Here is a 5,745-nt window from a genome sequence, read left to right as displayed (position 1 = left end):
TATATATATATATATATATATAAAGTCTTATCTATTCTAGCAGACTATTTTTAATCTGTCTCATTGATAAGTGTCACATAAATAAATCCTCCTCTTTCAGATGAGAATAATGGTATCGTTTATGTGTTAACGTTAGGAACAAGGAAGAGGGCTATCTGCAGAATGACTTGACCTGAAAGTATTATCCTTTAGTCAAACAGGTTAACTTGAAGACCCTGCATTATTTGCTTAAACTGGCAGAATAAAAATTATATATAGTCCATACTGTGCTTTTCACATTAATTCCACTGACTGGACATGCCTCCCAGCCTCTCTCTAGCATTGTAGTCATGACATACCACACTTAACAAGGATCTAACTATGTTCCCACTGTAACAGAACTAAAACACATGGCTTGTAACATAACTTTGACACTTACAGCCCTCATGAGCTTGGACATGGTGCAATGCCTAAGCAACATGTGTTAACCACTCGTCATGAGCAAATGAGCATAAAAGCCCATCTTGACATGGCTTATTATATCTAGTAGTTGTAAACACAATTGTTAGCCAGAATTTAATCCATTATTGAATATATTTTTCAACACAACCATTCAATCTGCACTTCTCTCCTCCTCCTTACTTCCAGGATTAGGAGGATACATTAGCATCCAGCTGCAGTTCCACCAGCTAAGGGAGCAACAATTAAAGAATAGACTGGATATATTAAGAAAGGTATAAAGTCATGTTTATGCCACCAGAATAACAAATCTTTGAGTGAACATCATGTTACAACTATTTTATGAGTATACCCTAATGACTGGAGTGCAACGTATTGTAGAGATTGTAATTTGTAACATATGCTTTAACACTTATTTTCCCTTCTTTTTTATTTCTATCTTATAGGGACTAAGCAATATTGCAGTGTCATCATGCATTATATGTCATTCTAAAGGGGTTAAATCTTGCTCTAGCACAAGATTGACTTGAATTTCTTTTAGCTTCTTTCCTTTCCTGCCCCCGCTTCTATAAATTTCTATAAATGCTCAATAAATCAATGTAAATCCAGAGACTTTGTATTTTTTCCCCTCACAACTCTTTCTAGGGCTGGCTTTTTCTTGCTCAAGCTATGTTGCTTTCATTAGCAGTACAATTCACAGAAATATTCAATAGTAATGTGTTTGTAATGGAGATGGATATATGAAAAAGAGTTGTAACAGTAACAGGTCAAATATTTGAAAGTATAAATTAAATTAAACGTAGCTATCTGTATTCTCCTTCCATTTTTAGAAAGAGAGAGACTATATTGTAAGAAAAGTAACTGAGCAAAATTCAAATTGTACCAATGTCAATGGGAAAAGTCCCATTGATTCAATAGGGTTAGGATTTCACCATGTCTGAGGCTCAGCTGGGACCATATTTGTGAGGTTGGGAATGAGTGGAGCAACTAAGTACAACTATCAGAAATTCATGTGGATGAAAAATTCAGTTGTTCATATGGTTGCTTTCAGCATGAAGTAAAATTTGGAGATGGGTGTGAAGCTGTGATAAAAAAATTCTTGCTAGAGTGGTCAGAAAGCTCTTTGGTTTCTTTAGACCATGGACATGTGGACAAGTTAATGTGAGGTAAAGGTGGGCAGAGCTTTCCAGAGTGCCAGCTGCTGTATGGTAACTGTCCACATGTATGTTCTCACTGGGCATGTCTACCCATGCCATTAGGGGGCAGCCATAAACTGCAGAGCTCATTGGGCTGCAGTTTATTGCTCCTGGGAAGCTCCTGGGTGAGTGTCACATGTGTGCCTGGACCATTAAACTGGATTGCAGCAGCCCTGGCTGGCAGGTGACCTGGCGCAGGGGAGAGAGGGGGTGGTCAGCTTGCCAGCTTGGGGCTGCTCTGACTGGGCTCAGTGTGCTGTGGAGGGGCTGGCTGGGGCACAAGGGTATTTCTGTGTGGGGCTAGCTGGCAGGCAGCCTCTGTACTGAAGCACCCTTGTGCTCTAGCCGGCTGGGTCAATATCTATATTTGTGCTGTTGTGCACAAAAAAACCGGTGCAGCAGGATAGGACTTGTATTTACAAGTACTAATCTGCTGCAGAGTTTGTTAGTTTCATGAGCCCTAATAGGGAGGCACGTGTAGACACTTAGATGTTGACTGCACAGTTAATTGCACAGTACATGTTTTGTGTAGATGTGAGTGGTAAATGGAAGGCAACATAGCTGCCAGTGAAGGAAATGGGCAGCTAATGATACACTATAAAGCTCCACCTATCTTTCCATCATAATAACTTTTTCATGCACCCATTCCTTTGTACCATACCAGCCTCTTTTTGTTTCACAGATTCAGACATGATGACTGGAAACTTTAGAGTATAAAATGATCATCAGGAGATAATGTTCATTAAAGCATGTTAATTTACTAGAATAACCATTTTTTTTTCTGGTAGCAAGAATTGTTAGAAGACTTTCCTGTAAGATGAGCTAATAATAAAAAATCATCATTTATACTGTTTCCCACATGGTTTTATCATGCTTACTTCCCCATAACAATTTAATAAGTTAGAGTCTGATCCTACTCTCCCTGAGTTCAGTGAAAAAAGCCCCAGACATTTCACCAGGAGCAGGCTTACTATGATTGTGAAACGCTATGAGATTTTGAGTGAAATTTTGAATCTGGGGGAGCTGCTTTCTCTCTTCTCTCTTCATTCCTGGAAAAAATTGTCAGTGGAAATAAACATTCTTACCTGAAAGGCTAACATGTAAAGATATTTAGCACTCATAAAATCACCCACTTCCATAGACTGGATCATAAATGGCTGTGATTTACATATGAAATGTATCTGTAATAAATTTCCACATAAATTCTTTCCAACAGCATGCAAACCTTTTTAGTTCCACACTCTGCGTTCCTCTAATGTTCCTCCACCTGGCTGTGGTCCTTTTTATGTGGGAACATTAAACTAATTTTACTTGGAATGTACGATGGTTTCTCAAGATGATGCACCTGATACTAAAAAGCAGTTCACAAGACTTCTTAGGAAGACAGATGGTTCCCCAGAGGCTGCTTCTGCTTTGTATTACAGCTTATAGTCTTGCTTTTAGCTCCAGCTCATCTTTGACAACCTTCTGCTTCACATTTGGTATCCTTGTGACATCTACAAAATGACTAGGGGGTCAAGAAGTCAACTGGCTTCCTCATATGCTTCTGCCATTACTAGTGGCATTGGTTGGGCAGTGAGGGAGGGGAGCTGAAGGGGGGCACATGCACGTTTGAGATGTGATGATGACACAAGGAAAGAACAATATAAATTCTTCACTGTGCTCAGGTTATGGTGAATTCCATCCAAACATAGCTGTCCTTTGTTTGACAGAGCATTTTAATGCTGAAACAGGTTGTTTCTTATCCCATTCATTGCTTGTAACTTGATGATGTTCTCCACACTGGAAACATGTTGCTTCTTGGCATTGGCATCTAGAAGCCCCATTTGGATACATAATATTACTGTGCAGCAGGACAAGCCTGGCTCCCAGAGTGCTCTGCAGCTACAGATGAATTGCATTAAGGTATTTTGTTTGTTAGCCACCAAGTGCCTCTTTGTATAGAAGCCTGAAATGGGATGTCTGAAATGCGAGCCTGGAGGAAGCTTGGCATGAAACATTTTACTTAATGAAATGGATTTAAAGAAATATGAAAGTATTATATTTGCTATTAAAAAAATAGGTAAAACACTGCTTTGCAGTGTTCAGCCTAGAAACTATATCTTCAGCTGGGTCCATAGTATTCAGGAACCTCAAGTGAATCTAAATCTCTGGCTTACGCTGTACTGAGTATCTTAGATTAAAGTAAATCCACATTATCCTGCTTGCTATAGGCAGGATGATTTGAGTTATGAATGCAGTCATATAAGCATATTCTGAAAGAGATTTAAAACAAACGGATGAACAGAGTAATCAGAAAGCCACGCTATTGGATACATTTTGATTGAACTGCATACAACAGATGACACAAGAAAAGCATAGCATACTTCATAGTATTGCAAAGTCAATAAGCACGAAGTTGTTATGGACATACTGGATCAAAAATACAGTAAAGCTAGAAGTTAGCTAAGTTTTTAAAGGATGTCTGTCAAGTTCACACCATAGGTGATTGCACTAACACTTCATATTATTTTTTCTTATATTCATAGAAGTCATATTGTTCGTACTGATCACTTTTTAACTATAATTCTGCTATAGGTGTAATGTAATACATAAGGATTCTTTTGTAACTTAGTACATATTCATGTTGTAGAGCATGACATTAAAAAGAAAGCATCTGTTTATCTTGTCTGCAAAACTAAAATCTGCTAAGAATTGACTTTTGTTTTTAAACAATTCATCTTAGGGAATTCTTTAGTCTTTCCTTTAAATAAGTTAACTTGTGTCCATTGTAGGCAGACTGGAAATAATTTACCAAGAGAAGAATGATTGTTTAATATTTTTATTACAGGAATGCCAGAAGCTCTAATAAAAATGGAGTTTCAGCTGCGCTAAAGACTACACAGACCTCTACAGAGACATAGTTTTTGTCCCAAAGAGTCCGTGTTAAACTTCTACTGAGTCTAGAGGTGGGGAAAGTTGGTAATTCTCAATTCTGGACCTAGAAATCACTAACCTTAACATCTAAGGAGACTATTTTTATCTGAGGCTTGAGTATTTTGGACCCATATTCAGTAGCAGCACCCATCTCGGAAATGGCAATGATCAAACCAGAACAACCATTTTCCACAGATTTCTGGTCTTGACACTCCCATCCAATCCTGGCTCTCCCATCACTCAAGGTATGCATTCTTCCTTCCTCTTATTGCTTCCCTAGTGCAGCACTGGCTGGCTAGCACATTTGGGCATGCTGCCAGGAGAAGTCACCTTCCCTTTAATCTTATGCAGCAGTGGACAAAATAACAAATCTAATCAGCAGCTGGACTCCATTTCCCAGCAGCTTCTGCCTGTGTCATTGCATCGGGTTTCTATGGAGACCCCAAGAGCGGTGGAGCTGTGACAGCATGGAGCCAGGGTTTCCATGGAGACAAGCCCCAGTGCTGGCTGGGCAGGGAGCTGCTTCAGGGCTGGAGCCAGGATCTTGCAGTGGTGAGAAAGTGGGCTCATACACCCAGGGTAGGGGCATGCAGACAGTGGATTATGGCTCTGCTTCAGCTCTAGACCACTCTGTCACCACTGCAAGATCCCACCCCTGGCCCTGGCCTTGGAGCAGCTCCTCACCCAGCCACCAATCCTGCCAGTGCTGCTGGGACTGGTCTCCATGGAAACCCTGGCCCCATGCTGTCACAGTCCTGCTGTTCCTGTGGTGTCTATGGAAACCAGTTGTAGTGACACAGGCAGGGGCTGCTGGGAAATTGAGTCCAATCCGGCCCACAGGCCTGTCCCTGATCTAATGGGATGTTATGGGGGAGGAGGCCACCTCTATCATAAAATACATGACAGCAGAGAAATTTGCAATTTAATCACTGATGCAAGTACACAACCAAAGTTGAGAGCTTTTGAATGGTTTCGGAAGAAATCATTAAAAAGTTCTGGGATTTATACTGTAGTACATATTAGAAGGGGCCTGCAGCAGGTAAAATGTCTTCTGCCTTGTGTTTGAGAGGGAGTGTGAGGAGGTCACTTTCTCCCCACTGTCTCAGAGGATCTGAGTGTTAGAAATGGAATATTGTTAGAAATGGAGTATTGTTAGAAATCACAGACTCTCCCCCAGCGCCTGATAAGGAAGAAA

Source organism: Crocodylus porosus, unplaced genomic scaffold (genome assembly GCF_001723895.1).
Source record: "Crocodylus porosus isolate Cpor-Errol unplaced genomic scaffold, CroPor_comp1, whole genome shotgun sequence".
Classification (NCBI taxonomy): Eukaryota; Metazoa; Chordata; order Crocodylia; family Crocodylidae; genus Crocodylus; species Crocodylus porosus.
Note: the sequence above shows the minus strand (reverse complement) of the source record.